A 25,442-nucleotide genomic window follows, 5' to 3' on the forward strand; every position below is an offset into this window, starting at 1 on the left:
ATAAACTAGTATGCCTGACACAAGCAGAAAAGGTCAGATAAGTTGATGGTAGGCGAAATAAACTCCAAGATAAGGAATCAAATGGTTTTTCTTTCTTGCAATTGTTTCTAGCATACTTATGAGATGATTTCTTTGTTGCTTTGTATGTCCTTCCCCCACGGTAAAACCCCTGCTTTCATTGTATTTGAGGTTGATATAATTTGTGGAGGGCTAAGGCAAAAACAAACTGTTTAAATAGGGATACAGCTGGACCCATTGCAACAATAAGATGCACAAGATGTTACATCAAAAAATCAACTTTACAATTTTGGCTGGGAGGTGGATTAGGAAGGAGGGTGATTTGAAGGGATTCGAAGGGGAAACAAAGGAGCAGGCAACAATGCTTGATAAGAAATATACTCATGAATGTTGAATGAAGACTGTGGAAATGAAGCTGGAGGTTGTCAATTTTTCATATAGATAGCAGTTTAGTGTTCTAGTGAACAGTCTTAGCCTAGAGAATCACACCAAGTGTGCTATCACTGTACAGAGAGTTTGGCCAGAGAGTAAAAATTGAGTCAATGAGACAGACCTGAGCACTTGCTTGCAGCTGTGCCAAGGCGGTGGTGGTGGCGGCCATAGCCACACTACATAAACACAGAGAATCCGGGACAAAGGCACCAGACCCAGAGAGCTAGTGGATTCTACTCAACACCAGCAAGAACTGACAAGGAGCAAATATCTTCATCCTGCAGATCACAGACTAAAGATGACCACGGAACCAACACTCCAGCGTGAGTAGAACCCTGACATCCTCACTCCTTCTCAGGAAGCAAAGGAGGGAAGTCCACCTCTCCCCACCCCCAGCAGCAGAGATCTCCATTTTTGATACTGACAGAGGCCTGGCTGAGGAGCTACCAACAACTCAGGCCTTGGAAGAAAACTGGAGTCATTTAGCAGGTCACAGGAACCTGACCTGACATTCCAGGCGTAGCTCCACACAAGGGAAAGTCACCAAGCCCAAACAGAGGATCCTCGGCCCCTACAGGTGTGGCTTTCTTCTGGGTAAACAGAGCCAGAGGCTGCCCCTCCCTACAGCAGCCTAGAAAAACAATTGAAATTCAGTATACATAAACCCTGAGAATGGCTGTAGGCTGGGCTTTGTGAGTATATCAGAAGCTATCCCCTCAGGGAAAAGCTACTGTTTGGTGAAAGGCCTCAACTCTACCCAGAACCTAGCCTCATCACACCATCTCCAAACTAGAAGAAACAGCCATCTCCTTCTTTGCCATCTCCTTCTTTTGTGATAATCAAAGCAGATCTCTCTCCCACTGAACTAGCGAGGAGGAGGATCACAAAATCCTGGGTAAAACAGAGCATTTTTCTGCCTGCTCAAACAAACTGACTTAAGTAACCAATCAAGACAGACCAGACAGTAACCACAAGCAGACCTGAGACTCCACAAAGAGATTCGTTAGGACACAAGGAAGATAAAAGATCTTCCCATGCACGCAGCCCCCCCCCTCCCCAATCAAAGAACTCTTTTTTATACCTTTTTTAATTTTTAATTTTTAAAAGTTTTAAAATTATATTTTAAAAATTGTTTTCTATTAATCTTTTTTGTCCTCGCATAATTTGTATTTTAGGTATGTGTGTGTGTGTGTGTGTGTGTGTGTGTGTGTGTGTGTGTGTGTGTGTCTGTGTGTGTCTGTGTGTGTGTGTGTGTCTGTGTGTCTGTGTGTGTCTGTGTGTCTGTGTGTGTCGGTGTGTGTTTTAATCTCTACTGAGTTTTTGGTCATTTTTTTCTTTTTTCTTTTTCTCTTCTTTTTTTTTCTTTTTCATTTTTTTCTTCCCTTTCTTCTTTTTGGGTGACTGAGTTGCTGTTTTGCTCATCCTCAGATACATACCTGTCATTGATTATTAGACTTTATCTCCCCTGTGTACATATTTAACCCAGAAATTTATTACTCAATTCAAAACCTCTTAGGCTTAAATTCTTTAAAAGTAGTATTATCTCCTTCTACCTTTATAATTTTAAGAACTTTTAATCATAATTTTTGTGTTTCACTTTTTGTATTTAAATTTTTGTTTTTCCATTTTCTCTTGTTTTTTTAAGTCTCTCAAATAATTCTGCCCAAGCTATTTCCCTCTCTGAAATTAGGACTTGGTCAAATACACTCTCTTTTTACCTACCACATCCCTCTAATCCTACTTTTCCCCACATTTCTCTCTAAACCTAATAACTTCTCGTTTGCAAAATTCTTCTTTTCTGTTCTTAACCCATTAGTACATAGTTGTTTGATGTTGAATAGATTGTATCTATTGAAGTATGGAGGTTCCTCTAATGACTTCACATTGATCTCCCCCATGACCCAGCAATCCCAATTTTTGGCATTTACCCAAATGGTAACAAACAAGACTATACTAAAGCTACCAACATAACTGTTTATTGCAGCATTCTTTAAGAGAGCTATGATGTGGAACCAATCCAGATGCCCCTCCGCAGATGAATGGATTAAGAAAATGTGGTATATATACACAATGGAATTAATTCTATGCCTCCATCAGAAAGGATGACATTGACCCATTTGTTAAGAACTGGAAATACTTGGAAAAAAGTATATTAAGTGAAGAAAGCCAGGCCCAAAGAAACATAGGTCCCATGGTTTCCCTTATTTGCAATAACTAGTGTATGTCTGAAACAAGCAGAAAAGGTCAGATAAGTTGATTTTACGTGAAATGAACCCCAATATAGATATTCGTATTTTTTTCCTTCTTGCATTTGTTTCAAACATATTCAAAAGATGATTGCTTTTTTGTGTTCTATGTCCCTCCCCCATGGTATAACCCCGGCTTTCATTGTATTTGATATTGATATAGTTTGTGGATGGGAAGGGCAAAAGCAAATAGGGATACCGCTGGACCCATTGCAGCCATGAGATGTAAAAGTCGTTATGCAGAAATTCGAACTTTACAACTTTGGGCAGGTCGGGGAGGGGCTGGGGGGTGGTGGAAGATATGAAGGGAAGGGGAAACCAAGGGGGAAGCAATAATGCTTGATAAAAATGTACTCATTACCTTTCCTCTGTAATTGTAACAACTCTGTATGGTATTTTCATGATAAAAAATTTTTAAAAAGGATGTAAAATATTTTGATTTTAAAACATTATATATATATGTATATGTATATATGTATGTATATATGTATATATATGAATATACATATATGTATATATATTCATTACCTTGCCCATGTAATAAAATCCCCTCTGTACGATATTTTCACAATAAATATATTATCTGAAAAAAATGGTATCAGTCAATAGTGCATATAATTTTATTTTTCATTACAAACATAGAATGTAGTAAAAATTTTCTTAGCAATTACCCTGCACTAGGTTGTGGGCAGATTCTAATGGAAATAATATACTGTGTTTATGTAGAGAATTAGAGCATCCAAAATTTTAATATGCTTGTGGTCCTAAAACCAATACCTTGCTGATATTGTGTGACAAATACAACTTCCTATAAGTACAGAAGTTTTCCTTGTATCTTTTCAATTTATATTTTTATTGTAAAGTCCCTGTGCAGAGGGGTTACAGTTACGTAAGTAAGGTAATTAGTCCATTTCTTATTGAGCATTGTTACCCCCTCCTTTGTCTTTCCCCTACCATTCCGCCCCTTCATACCTCCCCAACATGTCGCTTCACCCCTCCCATAGAGTGTCTTGTATATTTCATTGTTACAATGTGGCAACCTGTGTCCTTTCCTTGTATCTTCAATGAAGAAATGCTGGCTTGATTTATGCTGATTCTACTGTTGTAGACACACCTAAAATCACTCGCCAAGTTCAGGAGTACAAAATGAAATGCATAGCAGAAACATTGGAACATTTCAGAGAAGATTAGCGTGGCTCATGTACAAGGATGACAGACAAATTTCTGAAGCATTCCATACTTTTACAACAGATGCTGGAGGGGATGTGGCCACCAGGAAACCATACTGCATTCTTGGTGGGAGTACAAAACTTGTTCAACCACTTTGGAAAGTAGTATGGAGGTTCCTCAAAAAACTCCACATAGAGCTCCCCTATGACCCAGCAATCCCACTTTGGGACATTTACCCAAATGATCACAAACAAGACCATACTAAAGCTACCAGCACAACTATGTTTATTGCTGCATTCTTTAAGATAGCTAATATATGGAACCAACCCCAATACCTTAGCAGATGAATGGATCAAGAAAATGTGGTATATATACACAATGGAATTCTATGCCTCCATCAGAAAGAATAACGTTGCCCCATTTGTTAGTAACTGGAAAGTCTTGGAAAAACTTATATTAAGTGAAGTAAGCCACGTCCAAATTAACATTGGTCCCATGGTTTCCCTAATTTTCAATAACTAATATTTGTCTGGGTTAAGAAGAAAAGGTCAAAAGCTATCTGCATATGACGAGATAGGATGATGTTAAGGGACATGAACCCCAAGATAGGGACACAAGTGGTTTTTTCTTTCTTGCTATTGTTTCTAACATACGTATAATGTGCGATGTGATTTTTTTGTTTCTTTATATGTTCCTGTCTCCTGCTATAACTCCTGTTTTCACTGTATTTGAAGTTGGTGCGCCTACATCTTCTATATACGCTCCTCTAATTTGTGGAGGGGAAAGAAAGAAAACAAAATGCTTAAATAGGGGTACAGGTTGACACATTGTAACCATGAGATACACAAGACACTATGTTGAAAAATGAACTTTACAATTTAGGTGGGGTAAGGGAGGAGGGTTGTGTACTTATGGAGCTGGGAGGGAAAGGATGGTAGGGGAAAAATAAAGGAGGAGGTAACATTTTTTTTTACCTTGCTCATTACCTTGCTCACGCAAATGTGACTCCTCTGTACATTATTTAGCTAATAACTAATATTATGAGGCAGACTGAAATGAGACTCCAGAGAAAGAGTCAGAAAGACTGATCAGAGAGACTAAAATTGGTCACACAAAGATTGGAAAATAGAATTCCTTGTAGAACATACAAATCATTGAAACCCTGCACATGTAAGGACAAGAGAGCAAAGTCCAGAAATGCACATTTTCTTAGAGGTCAGCTATTGAATTATCAATGGAAATATTTGTATTCTTAAATATTTGACCACATGTGAGAGAAGGCTGAAGAGAAATAAAATGCCATCACTCTGTTTGGACGTCCAATATCACACTAGGAAGTAATCAATCACTGATTTGTAATAAAAAGAGAAAACAATTATTCCAAATGGGGGTTTCATTTCTTTTCCTGTAACAGTTCTTGATTTAGATGCTAGCAATTACCATACAATTGATCCAGTACCACAGCTGAAATGATATTGACCGCAGTATTCCCACATGAAGGAAAAGAGAAAATTAACAGATATCTGAAAAAATGACTTGAGGATGAAATGTTCTAATAGTGATATCTGAGGTTTTGACACAGGTGAAGAAGTGGATTTTCTTTTCTAAAAAATCTCCATTTTTAGCCTGGTGACAGTGGCTTACATCTGTAATCCTAGCTACTCAGGAAGCTGAGATCTGAGGACTGCTATTCAAAGCCAGCCTGGGCAGGAAAGTCTGTGAGACTCTTATGTCCAGTTAACCACCAGAAAACCAGAAGTGGCATTGTGGCTCAAGAAGTAGAGCACTCACCTTGAGTTGAAGAGCTCAGGGACAGTGTCCAAGCCCAGACTTCAAACCCCTCGACCAACAACAACGAAAAATCTCCCTTTTCTTGGATTGCCTACATCTTTTCCTATCATTCAACAAAGAAGCCATTTTATCACCCACTAAATTTAAGTCCTAACCTAACTACTGCTAATAGAATGATTTGGTATCTTTTTTTTTTTTTCTGTCCATCATGCGACTTGAACTCTGGGCTTGGGCTCTGTCGTTGTCAACTACAAGACAAGGCGAGTGTTCTCCTGCTTGAGCCACAGTGCCACGTCCGGTTTTCTAGCAGTTTATTTGAGATGAAAGGCTCACAGACATTCCTGCCAACGCTGGCTTTGAACAGTGATTCTCAGATCTTAGTCCCCTGAGTAGCTATGATTACTGGCCTGAGTCACTAGCACCCGGCATGTTTTGGTATCTTATGGCAAATGGTTCATATTTGGGGAAAAAAAAACAACTATGGTAACATTTTTTCCAGTCCTTAAACTCTGGGCCTGGGCCCTGAACATGGTTATGCTGGTAGCTTTCATGTGAGCTTGTTGGATTACTGCCCATGAGGGGAATTACTGAGTCTTAAAAGAGATCTCTGTTTAGTCTTTTCAGGAAACTCAGTACTGCATTCCACAGTGGTTGAACAAGTTTAATTTCCCACCAACAGTGTAATAGAGTTCCCAATTGGCTACATCCATGCCAGCATTTACTATTGTTAGTTTCTTGATAAACGTCATTCTATCTGGGACGAGGAATAATCTGTCTTGTTTACTTGTAGATTTGTGGGCACCTTCTAGCTACTATGAATGAATCCATGAAACCTATATTGCTCGGAGTCTGCATTCCTTTCTCTTTTCTCTTAGTATCATTTTCCCCAACCTTTCATTTTCCTTAAGACTAGTGAAAAGTCATCTTTTCAGATGAGTGAATAGAATTCCATTATGTGTGTGTGTGTGTGTGTGTGTGTGTGTGTGTGTGTGTGTGTGTGTGTGTGTAAGATGAATATAGGCCCATGAGTTCATTTCTAAGTCTTCTGTTTCATCTGTAATTTAGTAGTTCCATACTAAAGTTGAATTGTTTTCTCTACTGAATTGAAGAATATTGTTGGGATTTTGATGAGTATTGCATTTTCAATTTTTGTGGTTCAGTATTGCAGTTTTTGCCATGTTAATTTTTTTCAGGCTTCATGATCATATGTATATTATGTTCAGAAAACACACATTGCAATTTTGAACAAACAGAAGGAAAAGTGTCTGGCAGTAGTTCCAGAAAATTTACCCTCTTAGGCTGCAGGAAGCCTGTCTCCCCCTAGGCCTTTTACTATTATTATTACTACTAATTATTATTATTATTATCTTTAAGTAGTTGTTCAAAGCAGTTTATGAATACAACACATCTTGATTAATGTCACTGCTTTTTAAACTAGAAATATTCTTTTTTATTTAGTTACAAGAGTTTTCAGATTCAATTCTTTTTAAGAATCTTAACAACTAGGTTATGAATAGCCTTTTATAATTACCAAGTCTATTTTTGTCCTTGGCCTAGGCAAGTTCGACATAAGTCATCCAGCCCCCACCTCATCATTAGAGAATGAATGATATTTCCAAATGCCTGAGAAGTATAGCATGCTTTTATTTTCTTACTTTTTAAAATAGGACTTGAACCAAGGACCAGGGCATTCTCCCTTTGCTTCTTCACTCAAGACTATAATTCTAACACTGGAGTTACACCTCCACTTATGCTTTCTGGTGGTTAACCAGAAATAAGTTTCCTGAACTTTCCTGCCCCAGCTGGCTTCAAACTATGAGCCTCAGATCTCAGGCTTCTGAGTAGCTAAGATTATAGGCATGAACAACTGATGCTCAGCCTTTGTTTTTGTTTTTTTATTGTGATTAAGTGATTACATAATTTCCCAAATTTCAAACTATTGTGGGATCGTGATGCTCAGTTAAACTCACAAACACATTCTATCTTTCCTGGAGCAAATTGTCTATCATGGTCTATAACATTTATGAGTTCTATGAGCTTTGCAATACAGTTATTTCTTCCACATTGGGTGGTATGTACATTTCTTTTGTTTTGCATAGCATCAGCTGTTCCCTCTTTCTCATTTGTTCCCTCCCTCCCATTGCTGCCATTAAGTTGCTTAGTTCATTTTGGTCAATGTCCTGTGCAGCTAATTGGTCCCGTTGTTGTATGTTTTTCCCTGATTCACTCTAGTTCTGTGTTGTCTTCCTGGATCCCCTTCAGTGTACATATATATACCATACATGTGATCAGCAGCATGGAGTTATTTACTTGTGATTCAACCAGATGAGTGGAAGCTCTCTGTTTCTTAAGTCCTGTTAATTTTGTCATATCACTTAACATTTTGGATTTAACATCCACTTATCAGGGAGACCATGTACCATTTGTCTCTTTGATCTTGGCTTACTTCGCTCAACATGATTTCTTCTAACTCCATCCATTTCCATGCAAATGCCATTATTATTTTGTCCTTTCTAATGTCTGCATAATATTCCATTGTGTATAGATACCACAATTTTTGGATCCATTCATCTATGATGGGACATCTGGGTTTTTTCCATATCCTGGCTATTGTGAACAATGCTGCAATAAACATGGAGGTGCATGTGTCCTTGTATACTGGTTCCTGTTGTTCAGGATAGATGCCTAGAAGTGGTATGACTGGGTCCTATAGGAGGTCAATAATTAGCTTTTTGAGGAACTCCAGACTGCTTTCCAAAGAGGTTGTATAAGTGTACATTCCCACCAGCAGTGTAATAGGGTTCCTCTTTCTCTGTATCTCCTCCAGCATTTGTCGTTGGCTGACTTGTGGGCCATTCTGCCTGGGGTAAGGTAGTATCTCAGGGTTGTCTTTATTTGCATTTCCTTCACAACCAGGGATGCTGAACATTTCCTCATGTGTTTCTTTGTCATTTTTATCTCCTCATCTGAGAAGTCTCTTTAGTTCCCTTGCCCATTTAGTAATTTTTTTGTTAGTCTTGGGAGAGATCAGTTTCTTGAATTCCCTGTATATACTGGATATTAACCCATTGTCTGTTATATTGCTGGTAAATATTTTATCTCAATTAGTTGGTTGTCTTTCTAGCACGGTTGTGATAGCTTTAGCTGTTCAGAAGCTTTTTATTTTAAGGTAGTCCCATTTGAAGAGTCTCTCTCCAATTTGTTGTGACCCTGGGACTCTGTGCAGGAAGTTCCTTCCTGTGCCTATAAGTTCAAGTGTCCCTTTTACTCTGTCCTGCAGTAGTTTCACAGATTCAGGTTTGATGTTAAGGTCTTTAATACATTTTGAGTTGATGTTGGTGCATGGTGATAGGCTGGGGCCCACTTTTAGTCTTCTGCATGTGGCCGCCCATTTTTCCCAGCACAAGTGGTTGAAGAGGCTGTGTTTCTTCCATTGTATGTCTTTTGTTCCTTTGTCAAATATCAGCTGACTGTAGGCATGTGTATTTATTTCTGGATATTCTATTCTATTCTACTTGTCTTCAGGTTTTTGTGCCAGTAACATGCAGTCTTTGTTATTATAATTCTATAGTTATGTTTGAAGTTCGGCATGCATATCTCTCCCATGTTGTCTTTATTTCCTAGAACTGTTTTGGCTATTCTAGTTCTTTTGTTATTCCATATGAAATTTGGGACTGTTTTCTGTATTTCACAGATGTACATCTTTGGTATTTTAATAGGAATTGCATTGAATTTGTATATAAATTTTTGCAGTATTGCCATTTTCACTATATTAAGTCTGTCTATCCAAGAGCATAGGAAGTTTTTCCATTTCCTAGTGTCTTCTGTAATTTTTTCTATAACTTTTCATACTTTTCATTAAATAGTTCTTTTACATCTTTGGTTAGGTTAATTCCTAAATATTTAATTTTTCGGGAGGTTATTGTGAATGGGGTTGCTTCCTTTATTTCCTTTTCTGCTTGTACATTGTAAGTGGACAGGAAGGCAACTGATTTTGTGGGTTGATTTTGTATCCTGCTTCTTTGCCGAAGTGATATATGATTTCTAAGAGTTTGGGGATGGAGTTTTGGGATATTGAAGGTATAGTATCATGTCATCTGCAAAAAGGGATAGTTTAACTTCTTCTTTCCCTATGCGGATCCCGTTAATGTCTTTTTCTTGCCTTGTTGCCCTGGCTAAAGATTCCAGAACTATGTTGAAGAGGAGTGGAGACAGTGGGAATCCTTGACTTTTTCTGGATTTTAAGAGAATTGGTTGTAGCTTTTCCCCATTAAATATAATATTGGCTATTGGTCTGTCATAAATGGATTTTATTATTTAAAGAAATGTTCCTTCTATTCCTATTTTCTCTGGAACTTTTAGCATGAATGAATGTTGAATTTTATCAAAAGGCCTTTTCTGAATCTGTGGAGATAATCATGTGATTGTTGACCTTGGCTCTGTTGATGTGTTGGGTACGTGTTGTGATTTTTCCCATGGCATCCTTAATTCTGTTAATATGGGTTTCTTGTCTTCTTTTTTTAATTAAACTTGCCAATGGTCCATCAATTTTATTTATTTTTTTCAAAGAACCAGCTTATTTGGTTAATTTTGGCTATTAGTCTCTGATTCTCTAATTCATTAATCTCTGCTCTTAGTTTGGTTATCTGGCTCCATGTACTAACTTTAGGTTTTATTTTTTCATGTTTTCTAGCTGTTTTAATTGCAACATGAGATTATTTACTTGGTCTGTCTCTATTTTCTTGATGTGGGCACTGAGGGCAATAAATTTGCCCCTCAGGATTGCTTTTGCTGTGTCCCAAAAGTTTCTTTTAGAGGTGTTTTCATTTTCATTGAGTTGTAGGAATTTTTTAATTTCTTCTTTAATCTCTTCAATTACCCAGGCATTGTTTAGAAGTGTATTGTTCAATTTCCATGTTTTTGAGTAATTTCTGCAATATACTTTGTTATTGAGAACTAGCTTCATTCCACTGTGGTTAGATAGGATACAGGGGATTGTGTCAATCCCCTTGTATTTGCTTAAATTCCTTGCATGAACTATGATATGGTCTATTTTGGAGAAAGTTCTTTGAGCTGCTGAGAAAAATGTGTACTGTGTTTTTTAGGTTGAAATACTCAGTAGATATCAGTTAGTTGGACTTGAAGTATGGCCTCATTTAATTCAGTAGCTTCTTTGCCAATCCTCTGGTTGGCAGACCTGTCCTTTGGAGAAAGTGGGGTGTTAATGTGTACTAGTATTATCGTATTGGGATCTATTTTATTCTGTAAGTTTGAGAGTATTTGCTTAACATATCTGGGTGCACTAATGTAAGTTGATGGTAGTAATATCCACCTCTTTGATTGTTCACTGTACTAATATGTAAAGTCTGTCGTTGTCTTTTGGTATTGATTATAATGAAAAATTTATTTTGTTAGATATCAGGATTGCTACACCTGCTTTCTTCCTGGGTCAATTTGACTGGTAGATCAGTTTCCAGCCGTTCACTCTGAATTTGTTTGTATGTTTGCCTGAGAGGTGGGTCTCCTGAAGGTAACAGTTTGTATGTTTGGCTGAGAGGTGGGTCTCCTGAAGTCAACAGATTGATGGGTCATGTTTTCTGAGCCAATCTGCAGTTCTTTTTCTTTTGATTGGTGAAGTAAGCCCGTTATTATTAAGAGATAGTATAGAGAGATGCATTGTGGTCCCTGTGATTCCCTATTTTCCTAAGGTTTTCTTCTTTCCTTTCCTCCTGTGCTTCCTCAGTTACACTTTTATTGATGTCTGTCTGGGTCCAGGTCCCTGTTTCTGGTTGCTTTCTTCAGGTTGTGTCCCCCCTCTTAGAATTCTTTGTAATGCTGGCTTAATGTTTATGTATTCATTTAGTTTTTCTTTGCTATTAAAATTTTTCAGTTCTCCATCAAATGTGAATGCTAGCTTTGCTGTGTATATCAGTCTGGGTTGACAGTTATTGGCTGTCAGGGATCGTATGTTACTTTCCCAGGCCTTTCTTGCATTCAGTGTTTCTGTGGAGAAATCTGCAGTGATCCTAATTTTTTTCCCATTGTAGTATAGCTCCTTTTTCATTTTTGTTGCATGCAAGATCGTTTCCTTATTATTCAGATCTACCATTTTTACTATAATTTGTCCAGAAGTGTTTCTCCTGGGATCCTGCTTGCTAGGTGTTCTATAGGCTTCTGTTACGTAGGTAAGACGTTATTTTTTGAGATGGGGAAAATTTTCACTGATTATTTTGTTGAATAGGTGTAACATTTCCTTGCTTTGATATTCCTCACCTTCGTCCATTCCAATTATACCAAGGTTAACTTTCTTGACCCTATCTGCTTGCTCTTGAATTTCCCTTTGGCATAATTTAAGTGATTTTTCCACATCTGTAATGTTTTGGTCCAGTTGGTGTATCCTGTCTTCTGTATCTGACACTCTACGTTCCATTTCGTTCACTCTGTTAACTGTGGCTTCCATTGTGGTTTGCATGGAAGAAATGGACTCATTTATGGATTTGATGTTCACTCTCAAAGTACTGATCTCACCTTTTAATGAAGTGTATACTGCCTCTATTTTTGCACTGATATCACTTCTCAGTGAGGTGTGTGCTGCTTCTATTTTTGCGCGTACCTCCTGTTTTAGATCCTGCATCTCTTTTGATAGTTCATCCCTGTGATCTTTAATTTTCTGGTCTATTTCTCACTTTATTTCCTGAGTCATTGCCTCCAGCATATTTTGGATGTAGTTTTTGTCTTCCATTCCTGCTTTGCTCCCACTAGGGCTCTCCCCTGGGTGGCTGCTGGCTTTTGGGGATAGCTTGCTATCCTGGGTGTTGATAACCCTTGTAATTTTTCTGATTTTCGCATGGGGATTCAGGGATTATTGGAGACTAATCTGAAAATTTGTTTTGGTCAATAAGTGTCTGTCTTTTCTTGGTTGCTGTTTCTCTGCTGGTAGAGAGAATCTGTACCTGATCTCGGTTCTGTTGAGGGCCGGCCTCCAGCTGCTGGTCTGACAAATATAGAGTTCTCAGTTCTCTGTTTTAGATCACTGGCAATTCCTGTCTTTGGAAGAGTTGAGCAGCCCAGATTGCTCCTACAGGTGCTCTTGGCGAGTTTGGATGTGCTGGATGCACTGTCCCAGATGCTGGAGTTTGCTATGGGCTCCTGATATTTTTTTTGGTGGGTTGTGGGCTTGAACTCTGGGTTTGGGCACTGTCCCTCAGCTCTTCAGCTCAAGACTGATACCCTACCATTTAAGCCAAAACTCTTCTGTCTCTTTCTGCTTATGTGGTGCTGAGTAATCAGATCCAGGGCCTCATGCACCCAAGACAAGTACTCTACTGCTGAGCAACCTTACCAGCAGAGCTCCTGACTATTATCAGGTGCTGGTGGATTGTGTTGTTCAATTTCCAGCCTACAATATATGGGTTGGGTTCTGGTAGGGTTTAGGCTTCTCCTTTCCTGAGCCCCCAGGTCTTTGCTGTCACAGATGTGCTTCCCAGGGGACGCAGTTCCCTGTTTTTCTCCCCTCTGCTGAGGCACATGCAGCTTCTTACTTCAGTTGGGAGGAGTTGGTTGTGTTGCCCAGTCACCGGATCCCCAGACCTGGTGCCAGTGCCCGGCCTGGGACATGCCGGTTGGACCTATGCTGCTGTGTATCCTGCCTAGTTTATGCAGCCTGGGGTACTCAAATTTCTTCCACTGTTGGGTGTCTGGACCCAGAGGGGCTGTTCCTGGCTTGGGCATTTAAGCTCCCTACCAGGGGTGCGCTTGCTCTAGCCTGGCGAGCTGAGTGTGCTTCACAGTCTGGTAGAGCTCTAGAACATTTCCCAGTTTTAGTGGGTCCTGTGGTCCAGGTGTTGGGATAGGGTGTCTGAGTCAGGGTCGCGAAATTCCCACCAGCTCTGTTCTCTCTTAAGGCATACACTGTCTACTGTGGGATACTCACCCAAGTTCTAATTGTTCTTTTTGTGTGATGTACATCATTGGTTGCCGTTGAAATCAAGAATTCAATTAAGGTGGTTGTGGGCTGGGCTGGGTGGTGGTGGCTCTGTGAGTTTCTCTTTTGTCTCTGCCTCAATTGATGCTGTTAGCGTCCAAGCGGCAGGATGGGCCTCTTTCCTCCACCAGAGGGATGGTGGAAGGGTCTCCATGCAGGTTCTGAGCGCTGGGGTATGTCTCTGTTTGTACTCTCTGGATCAGCATCAGTTCTTTGCAGGTCTTCTGCCTTGTTTTCTGTGGGCATCCCATGTAGCTCTGGCACTCCCGCCGAGAGGCTGAGTTCCTGGCTCAGAGGTTTCTCTGTTCATTGCGGTTTGCGGGTCTGACACCGGTACTTCAGACGACTTCTGCACAGGTGATCTGCAGGTACTGAGCACTGCGGTTTGTCTCCAATTGCGTTCTCTGGATCACCACCATTTCCTTGCAGGATTCTGCTCTGGTGTTCTGTGGCTCTGTGTAGCTCTGTAATTCTTGCCATGGGGCCGAGTCGCTTTGGCAGGATGGAGCCTCTCTGCTCGGATAGAGAGTGAGGGGTGGGGTTGGGATCTTTGTGCAAGCTCTGGGCTTGGCGGTTTCTTCAGTTAGTCGCAATCAGCGGGTCTGACACCGGTACCTCAGGCTGCTTCTGAGCAGGTGATCTGCAGACAAACCCCTGTGTCTCTGGGAGTCTGGCAGCCCCTGTCGGGCTGGCTGGGTGTGGTTTGGTGCATTGCTGCATGGCCAGTAGAGGTTGGGGAAGGGGTCTTCGCACTTCTCTTTTCTGAAATTCTTTTTCTCTCTTTTTTTTCCCTGCCTTCTGTTTTTCTCTCAGTGTTCATCTTTTTGTTCTTGTCGGTTTCTTGGGGGAGATTAAGCGTTGGAACACGACTCTCTTTTTGGTTGGGGAGAGCTGTGGCATTTCCCTACTGCCCCTTGCCATCTTGCTCATCCATCCAATTTTTATATTTTTAAATATCTATTTCATTATAAAGATGCTGTACAGAGCGGTTACATTTACACGAGTAAGTTACAGTTCTCATTGAACATTGTTACATACTGCAGTTTTTTTTCTCCCCCTGACTCTTCCCTCCATTTCTCCCACACACATTACATTGTAAATTAATTTCTGCCATAGTGTCCTGTGAGTATCATTGTTGCAATGGGTCACCTTTTGTACTTCTTTCAGTATTTTGTTATTTCCCTTCCCTTCCCCCAATCAGATAAATGCATATACAGGATGCAGAGTACCAGAATCAAAGACAGGAATTGCAATGAATAAAACCAATAGGAAAAGAAAAATGATATAAAGTAAGAAGAAAGAACTAGCTACAGTATATTGGCTACATCAAGCTTGACAACTAAACAAAAGAAGACCTGTTGTTTCTATGTCTTCATTTCAGTTAGCATCATTTTGTATGGTCACATATACATTCACACCTCCTGAGCTATAATGATCCACTTTCAGGAGTAACAGGCTAATGTTAATAATTTCAAGTGAGAGAAATCATAGAGCTCAAGTCATTTTGCATATGCTAGGAATTGATACAATGCGCAAAAATTACATGCATTAATAACTACAATGCCAGTTTATCAGTGCAGTACTAGGTGTCCCTTGGCTGGAATCCCTCCTGAGGAAACCTAAGGCAGTTGGTGCACCTGTCTTCTGGGCTGGATTGAGGGCCTTGCTGGGCAAACAGCAATCCATTCCTGGATCCCACTTACAACTTTTTTTAGTAGACCCCCTACAAATCTCTCTCATCCCAATAACAGCCTTCTGGCTTTCAAGTGAGGTTATCTTTCATATCTCTTAGAGCTCTCCACACCTTTGTCTAGAACAGCTTTGTTCCAGGGCCCACATTCAGCAGCTTGTTCTAAGAAGAGTAGTAGCTATTTTGCTAGCCAAATATATTCTCTGCCATCTCCTCCTCAAATTAGTCTTTGGTGTCAGTATGAGTCTGCTCAGAGGGTAGAGCCAGCCTGGGATGGCTTTGAACCATGATCCTCAGAACTAAGTCTCCTGAATAGCTGGGATAACAGGCGTGAGCCACCTGCACCCGGACATCATTTCTTTCTTTCTTTTTTTTTTTTTTTTTTTTTGTCGGTCGTGGGGCTTGAACTCTGGACCTGGACGCTGTCCCTCAGCTCTTCAGCTCAAGGCGAGCGCTCTACCACTTGCCTACAGCGCCACTTCCCGGACATCATTGCTTAATTCCAGGAACATTTCAGGGGGTGGAATAGCACAGCACCACATACATTTGTTAGCAACTGCCCCAGGTTGAGCCAGATGCTCAGACCAAAACCACTGACCTTGATATTGCCTTTGGTGTCCAACAGGATGTTGTTGGACTTAAGGTCTTCGTGTGTGATTCTGTTTTGGTGTAGGTAGTGAGCAGCACTTAGAGTTTGTATGATGAGCCTCCTGGTTTCATCCTCATACAGGCGGCACGCTATTCAGATCCACCCCAGGAGGTATCCCCTAGTGGCCAGTTCCACGATGATACATACATACTCTTCCTTCTCCAACACCTGGTACAACCTGATGATGTGTTTGTGCCATACCGTCTTAAAAATGTCCACCTCATTCTTTATCTAATGATGATGACTCTCACTTCCAGGCTATTTTAAATGCCACGTCCTTTTCTGTGACATGGGGATGGGCCACCTTCACTTGTCCATAGGTACCTTTGTCGATGAGCTCATTAATCTGGTATTGTTTGATGATCTCCTCCTTCAAGAAGCTTGAGGATGATTCTTTGTGTCCTTCCATCCTCCCACTATGATGGCAGGTAGCAAGTCTACCTAAAATAAACTTAATAAAATAATGGCAAACCAGAAATAGTAAAAGAAATACCAAAATCCAAACGACAACCAGTCCCCACAACCAAAAATTCATTTAGCCTTGAATCAGTCCAGCGGGTCATCAAGCAAGAGCTCCCAGCTCTGTTAACTGACAGAGGTTGGAGCACAGTGTCTTCCTATATATCCTGCATGGACTCACACAATGGAGCAATCACAACCAGGCATTGTAATCTCTTGGAGGAAATGGACCAATCAGAGTCTGGGCCAGTGAAGTCAAAGAAAAAGTGGACCAATCACAGCCTGCCAGCATTGACATTCTAGCTCAGAGGCCTCAACGACTGCTGCTAAGGACTCCAGGTGGGCTTGAGGTTGCTCTGGTCATTATCATGGCATTTTTGAAACCACTAGGACAGTGCTCAATATCCTCTGTTTTTCTAGAGGACCACTGCATCTTATAAATTGCTTCTCTACCTAATAGCCTCCATTCTTGATTGTCAACTTATTGTCTGGTTCCAACAATGGCATTGCACAAAGGCCTCCCACCTTCTCAAGGACAGTTATGTCCTACAACTTCCTCTTGAGGGTACAAGCTGGCTTTGAGCCACAATCCTCACAATTCACCTTCCTGAGTAGTTAGGATTATAGTTCTGAGCCATTGGTAGGTATTTAGCTCATCTCTTACATTTGGAGACAGTACATTTGTTAGAAAGGTAGGTTTCAATATGTCCTTTTAGCACTTTAAATTTCTTGCCCTTGCTGTCTAATAGATAATTTAGTTTATGATGAGAAATTAGTCATTATATCATTGAAGATCACTTGGGTGTGATGAATTGTATCTCTGCGTTTTGGGAGGATTTCTGTCTTTGTTTAATTCGAATTTGTCTTAGTGTGGACTTAGGTAATTATGTTAATTTTTTGACCTTGTAGATACCTGCATAGAAGGGTTCATGCTTTAATCAAAACTGGAAAGCTATTGGTTATTATTCCTTCAAATACTATGTATTTCTTTTTTTCCCTCTGTACATTATACATATATACATTATACATACATATTCAAATTGTATATGTGAATATACATATATATACCTACATATTTGTATTATATATGTCTTTATATATATATTTATTTTCACATAGCTTCCACTTTTGTGGTTGTTTATGGTAGGAAGGTTAGATTGATCGTAGCTACTCCATCAAAGAATTAGAAGTTTTCCTATTTATTTCTTGATAAAAATATGCATTTCTTGGCAAGGATATTGAAACACATAAAAAGCACAGCTAGCCCCTCGCCTCCATATCTCTCTAATTTCCTGCCTCTGTCAGGTCTCTGGGTTCTTCTAGTGTGTGGTGTGATCTTTTGCAATGTCATGTACTGCTTCAAAGGCCAACAGGTCTGCACCTGCAGGAGGAGCTGCCCCAAAGTCAGCCTGCATGAGTGTACCTGCCTGCCTCTGTCTTGGTGTCAGAGCCCCAGCAGCTACTGGGGTGACCTTAGCAGATGTGCGTGTGCCAGGATTGCAGATTGGTGACTGCAGGAGGCACAAGCACAGCCTCTATTTTTACCCATCAGAGGTCTACGGTGGAGCCTGGGGGTGTTCCCCTGTTGGAAGCTATGCTTGGAGCATGGCTGAGGGCTGCAGAAGCCTCACTTTGGCCTCACATCTGGGGTACAACAGATGCCAAGGATTTTTTGGGCTCTTTTCAGAATATATGGTCAGGTTCAAGAGCAGATGAGTTCAGGGGACCCCTAAACACAGGTTGGGCAATGGAGCTGGGAGGGGCAAGGCTGTCCAGGTTGGCAGGGGTCAGATGATGAGCCTATATTAGTAGTCTGCTGGCTTCCAAATGAAAAGCTAGACTTGCTTGCTACACAGAAATATCCCTCTAAGAATGGTTGCACCAGAGAGTCCCATGGTGGTGGGGGGAAACTGCTAAAGACTGCAGTAGATGGACCAGGGGCACTTGGTGTTCTCCCTAGGCAATTCAATGCTGGCTCTGGCAGGAGGGATCTGAAGGTTCCCTAACACTGCAGATCCAGGGAAGCCAGAGCCCAAGAAGACACCAGGCTTTGCCAGCTGGGCACTGGGCAGGCTGGTAGGTGAAACCTTGCTGGATGGCTTTGCAGAGTCCTCAACCTGGCCCACCTGCCAGCACAATAACCTGCCTAGGATCTCCTCAACTGTAGAACTTGGAGGCAGCAGTTCTTCTAACTTAGACATTCAGTGTCTAGCTTTCTTGAGGCTGATGTGGTCAGGGCCAGTGTGGAGGAGCGGCAGGCCTCCTGCTGGGGGAAACAGATTTCCCTTCCAAGGCATCTTGGGAAAGGGATGCCCCTGGAAGTGGACTCATGGAAAGGCTGGTCTGTCCTGCTCAAAGAGAACACCTCCAGTTTGTTTGACTGTTTGGTTGAGTTGGGGGGGTCTCCCCTTGGAGGCAGTGATATTAGGGGACTGTATTGGTGAGATTATCTCAAAATTAAACCAACTGTTGATCAAGCAAAAGAGTAAGGCTTGCTGAACTGCCCATGGTTGGTGTAGTTGAGGTCATGGCTGCTTTTGCCTTGAATGTCCTCAAGGATTTGTCACCAGAAGACAAATGACTGGATGCTGGCATGAACTCCAATGGTTTTAGGAAATTTATCAGAGAGCCCTACTTGGCTTGTATGTCATTCAATAGGGCTAACACTGGGTGCGGAGTTTGAGCTTTAGAGCTGGGCATCACAGCTTGATCTTTTTGGAGGACTATGGATACCTTCTGGATGGTGTTGGACCTTTAAGGGGTCTCAGTACATTTTGAGATTAAGTGTGATCCTCTGAGCTTCATCCTAGGTTTATGACAGGGCTGAGTTCTCCCTCCCTGCTGTCCTGATGCCTTTAGGGTGTGGGCTGGTTTCTGGCAAGTAGAAAAGTTTAATGTGTCTTCTATTGCCTGAGCCTCACTAGGAAGGGCTGTTGTTGGCAAGGAGGATTGTGTAATTGGGAGGTCTTTGTGTTCTTTGAATAAGGGAATCAGAGCACATCTTAGCTTTCTTTTTGAATGTTTAGTTTCTGTGGAAGTCTAAAGACATAAGAGTTTAAGGCTCCAGAGGCTTTCTAGTTTTCCAGACATATCCAGCATTTTTTTTCACCTTACAAAGACACTTCTAACTTCCTCCCTTAGTTATACTCTCCTGAGCCTTTTGGCTATGGCATAAATGAGGAAAGACAGGCAGTGATGTCCTGTTGCTATGGAAGGCAGTCAGGACTGCCTTGTTGCTGAGAAAAAGCAGGCAGGCCTGTCTTGTTACATAGTTTCATTTTATTCACCAGTGTTGGTAAATAAAGTCTCCAGATTGGAATTCAGGGGCTACCCATGATCATTGCTCATTCTTTTTCCCTGCTCTTACCATACTGACTTTCCATTTAAATTCATTTTTACTTTTCATTTTTTGTCAGAAGTAAAGAGGCGATTAAAAATCTATATGCAATACTAGTTTTTATCCTTGAATTACTAAAATACACGAAGAACATATCAATTCAAGAAGCATAAAATGGCAGATAGGGGCTGGGAAGGTGGCTCAGTGGTAGAGTGCTTGCCTTGCATGTATGAGACCCTGGGTTCTATTCCTCAGCACCACATAAGCAAAAAGAAAAAAGCCGGAAGTGATGTTGTGGCTCAAGTGATAGAGTGCTAGCCTTGAGCTGACGAGCTGAGGGACAGCAGCCAGGCCCAGAGTTCAGGCCCCACGACTGGACCAAAAAAAATAAAAAAATAAAATAAAATAAAATGGAAAATGGCATGAGTTTGGTCTCTGTCCCTCTACTGTGACTCTCTTCCTCTACTCTGGGGTGACCACTGCGACTAGTTAGATGTGTATCCTTGCATTCAAACCAAATGTGCACAAAGGAGAGGCTATTAAAAAGAGACTTGACCACAGCTACCCAAGGTACCCCAAACCTATCTTAGTAGGAGGACAAATTTCCAATTCACACTATGGAGATTCAAACTTCTATATTCAGGTTCACAGACCTTAGCCAAGTCTGTGCTGGAACCACATGACTGAAGATGGTAGCTCATTGTTCACTAAAAAAAGAAGTCTGCAATAACTGTAAATCTCCCCCCTGCCTTTCTCACTAAGTAACAGTATGAGGTATAAGGACTAAGGAGTTAACAGGCCTTTTAGAGATTACTAGACTTTGGGTTTTAACTTTTGTATCTCCATGTTTCGCTTTAGATCAAATATTGGGTCTGTAAAGCAGCAGCCCAAGAGAAAGTGATGTCCAGAACTTGTTTAAGTGTCTCAGACTATTTGAATTTGGTTTTACTGAATTATCTTTTTTCCTGCAATCCACACCTGTGGCCAAATGGGGACTTTCTTACAGTTAGCGGACTGAAGGCCCAACACTCCATCTATTTATGCCTTGTTCTGCAGCCTTGTTCTGGTATATGGCTGTTGCAATCTTAGATTTAGAACCCCTGTCTTTCTTCCCCTCTCTTTCTCCTCCCTCTATGTCCTTCAGTAAACAATTCCAAAATATTTGTTGAAAATAAAGCTTGGAAAATTGTCATAACATTAAACAGTAGTGTCCACCTTTGAAGCCTGACAATTTTGTTAACACAGGTAGAGAACAAGCAAGATAAAATGTATATGCAATATACAGATGCGCACACCTACACCAAGGGAATATTTTTCAATAAATATGTGATTGTATTCAGTGAGTATAATAATATCCTGAACAATTATAATCTTTAACCACAATCTCAATTTGAACTAATAAATGCTAGAACAACTTCTTGTATCATTTAAATGATTTACTTTTCAAATATTCTCTGAGTTGTTTCCTTAGTGCTATTAGCCACTTCCAGGGTAACTATTAGTCAAAAATTCATTTAATCTTTATCGTATTGATATCATGCCTATTGATATTATTGGCTGTAAAGTTCTCCAAACTATAAACTTTTAAACTTCCCAAGCCAAATTTCTTCCTGTGCCTTAACAGATTGTTTCCTCCAGGTTTTATAGACCTTGAATTCTCCGTGGGAAAAGAAGAGATCTATGTATCTAATATATTTTTAGTATATTTTTAAGTGTGTGTGTCAGTTTTCTTAAACAAAACATAAATGAATAGGTCTTCCATTTCCTAGACAGAAATGATTAATGTTACAAAAGAAATACAGGTGAATCAGGCCATCATGGGTACTGAGTATTAACAGATATGGGAATTCCCCAGGCAACAGTGTGGAATGTGGGATGTGTGTGTGACAGTGTGTGCGGGAAAGTCCGTGAGACTCTTGTCTTCAATAAACCACTAGAAAACCAGAAGTGATGCTGTGGTTCAAGCAATAGAGCACTCACCTTGAGCTGAATAGCTCAGGGACAGCGCCCAGGCCCAGAGTTTAAGCCCCTCAGATGACAATAATAATAATAATAATGATAATAATAATAATAATAATAATAATAACTATTATTATTATAAAGGAAATTAGACAAAGTCCACAACTTAATTGTACAGCAATACAAAATAATGCATAATAGATTTAGCAATAAGTATCATAAAAATTAGATCAAAATATTATAAATGTCATATTTTATATGTATATAAATTTTTCAGAAGGATTTAAGAGTGGAAAGGGTGACATTGATCAATATCAATGGACTCATAAACTGTCATATTGAATTGAAAAAAAATGAAAAGCATGCTTCAGAAAATAATATATAAATAAATAAAACCAATACTCAATCATTCAGAAAAATTATATATATATATATACTTATTCAAATGTTTATGTGTTCCCATATATATTATATACATTTTGTAGTGTCATATTTGACTACATGTGGCTTATATAATTATTTTTAAATATTTTCTTTTTGTTGATCAAAAAGCGAATATCTAGCTTTCAAATTATATGGCGTTCTTTTTTTATTTTTGATATATTTTCATTTAGGAGAAAATTTGAACCTATTATAGAGCATTTTAACTTTTGGAAAGGCTGTACTCATACTGGATTAGCAGGGAAACTGTGCTCTATTCATCTGTAAAGACCTACGAGAAAACCATTCTCATGGTCTAAATCAAAAAGTTAGTTGCTACGTACTGAAGACTAGCTTGTCTTTGTTTATCTAGTTGTGTGTGTGTGTGTGTGTGTGCGTGTGTGTGCTTGCGTGTGTGTGTGTGTGTGTGTGTGTGTGTGTGTGTGTGTGTGTGTGTGTGTGTGTGTGTTTGTGCATGCACGTGCATACGTAGGCCTGTCTTGGGGACATGAACTCAGGACCTGGGTGCTTGCTGTCTCTGAGCTTTATTTTTTTAATATTATCACTTATGCCACAGATCTACTTCCAGCTTTTTGCTGGTTAATTGGAGATTAGAGTTTTGTGGAGTTTCCTGCTGGCTTATACTACAAAACTCAGATCTCAATCTCTTGAGTAGCTAGTATTACTGGTGTGAGCAACCAGAGCTCAGATAGAAAGCTATTTTCGTCTACAATTAGGGATTATAATTGTCTTCACTCTAGCCTACCCTTCTCCCTAAGGTATCACCAAATCATGATGTGCTCTTCCCTTATATTTCCTTTCTTTCCCTGAGTTCTTGTCTTTTCTCCCAGCTTCCATCTAACAATACTGGGCACATATAGAAATCATCTTAGCCAAGTGAACTGTCTTCACATTTTATTTCTATTGTTTTCATTTTCCTGGCTAAGTATGTTGCATTCCTTAGAACTAACTCCTCACCATAATCATGTTCTTTGAATTTTTTTCTAGAATAGCATATATAATAACTTTTGATTCATTTAAGTGTTTTCTGATTTAGAACATGTGGCTATTGACCAATAAGAAGATACAGGAATATATGAGACCAAAACTAGAAACCAGTATATACCTTTCTTCTCTTCTTCCTCCTCCTCGTCCTCTTACTCCTCCTCCTTCTCCTCCTCTTCCTCTTCTTTCCTTCCCTTCCTCCTCCTCCTTCTTCTCTTCCTCCTCCTCTTTATTCTTTCCATTTTCTCCTTCTTCTCTTATTTTATTATGGTTTAAATCATAAGTTTTCTTCAACAAATGCGCTCCCCAAATCCATGACACTTTCTCTAAGTTTCAATAACCTTTTCTTCCCTCATATTTTTATTTGCATCAATTGCTTGTCTTGAACAAGGGAGTTTCAGAGTGACATGTACAGATATCATTCATCTGGGCTATGACTTGGTTCAACCTAAACCATGCTACGGGTTTCATAGACTTTGAGGTTGAAATTTCATGGATGTACATACAAAATCAAAGGTTTTCACCCTGTTCTCTTCACCTTTGAAAAAATGACTCATTGAAAGGAATATTATCCTCCACATTTATTTTTCCTTAAAGCAAGTGAATAATAGGAAACATTTTGCTGTGGAAAAGTGAAAAGGAAATCAACAAACTTGAAATAGTCTATTTATGCTTGAGAACTCTTGCATATTTCACGTACATGCTGTTTGTATTATGACTATTTGATATTTTGACTCTCCATTCATTGATTGACTTCATTACTTGATAGGAAATTTACGTAGTCCAAGATGTATCTCAAGGTATTCTGCAACAGTTATCTGGGAATTTCAGCCATGGAAGACAAGAAGCACATACCTCACAGTAAGCTGGAAATATAATAGAGTTCATTCTTTCTTAATATAATATTTCAGTGAGTTGTTTATACTGAAAATGAAGAAGTTTAATTGCAACAAACATGTTAAAGGATTGACAGGGATCCTCTGTATACTTTGCATATATATATGTGTGTGTGTGTGTATACACACACACACACACACAAACACACACACACACACACACACACACACACACACACACACACACACACACACACACATATATATAATTTAAAAGCATGACTCAGTTTCCAAAAACTTCTGGATAAAATTTTATGTGTAAAAGCACCAGTAAGTGGCTTTGCACTTACAGATCAGAAGGAAACCAAATTAGTGCCAGGGGGACTTTTGTTTTTTTAACTGAAGAGGATCATTACTGTTGAAGAGAGTCAATCTGAGACTAAATTTTAAAAGATTAAAAAACAGTAAAGCATTTCAGATTGTATTTCTGTGATATAAAAACATATTATATTGAATAAAATGTATCTATTATATGGATTCCTTTTAGAAAAGGGCAGTAAGGTCTGCCTGGAAACTACATTATGTTTTTTCTCTTTTCTTAAAATGAGGAAAGAAATGCATGCCACAATTACCTCTTCTACACTTTGTACCATGGAACAGTAACTAGAGAGCACATTGATTTTTAGTGCACTTTTCATTTGAAACAACAGCTTCTACTTTAAGCTGATTAGTGATTCTTCAAGGATTAGTGAGCAATCAAAACATATAATAATCACATTGCTACAAATATGGCTATGTATGCAACATAGTCAGAGATCATGGAAGACTGTACTAATGATATAAATCAGGTTAAATGGTCAATTTAACTTTTTTTTTTTTTTTTTTTTTTTTTTTTTTTTTTTTTTTTTTTTTTTTTTTTTTTTTAATTGTATTTTATTTTATTTGAGAACATACTGTACAGAGGGGCTACAATTACATGGGCAGGATAATGCATACATTTCTTACCAAGCATTGCAGCCTCCTCCTTTGTTTACCCTTCACTTCCCTTCCCTGCCTCCCCCCTCCCCCCACCCAATTTTACCCCCCTCCCCCCACCCAATTATACCCCCCTCTCCCCCCCACACCGAAATTGTAGAGCTGGTTTTGACATGACATTTTGTACTTCTCATTGTTGCAACAGGTCCACCTGAATCCTTAAACGATTTGTTTGTCCCCATCTCCTCCACATGATATACTGACATCAAATATAGTGAAAGCGGGGGTTACACTGTGGGGGAGGGACATACAAAGCAACAAAGAAATAATCTTATAAATGCATTAGAAATACATGCATGAAAGAAACGAAAACATTAAAATACATATTTAAGGGTTCATTTTCCTAACATCACATTATCTGGCCTTTTCCGCTTGACTCATACCTATACTAGATATTGCAAATAAGGGAGA

General features: G+C 39.6%; 1 non-coding gene across 1 annotated transcript; it reads left to right on the forward strand.

Moving 5' to 3' along the window:
* Window positions 1-3,836: 3,836 nt before the first annotated feature.
* LOC138831310 (U6 spliceosomal RNA) lies at window positions 3,837-3,940 on the forward strand. The gene has a single exon (XR_011373233.1). It is a non-coding gene; the product is annotated as a U6 spliceosomal RNA (small nuclear RNA).
* Window positions 3,941-25,442: the final 21,502 nt, after the last annotated feature.

The sequence above is a fragment of the Dipodomys merriami genome, unplaced genomic scaffold (assembly GCF_024711535.1).
Source record: "Dipodomys merriami isolate MVZ:Mamm:240054 unplaced genomic scaffold, mDipMer1.0.p SCAF_1917, whole genome shotgun sequence".
Lineage (NCBI taxonomy): Eukaryota > Metazoa > Chordata > Mammalia > Rodentia > Heteromyidae > Dipodomys > Dipodomys merriami.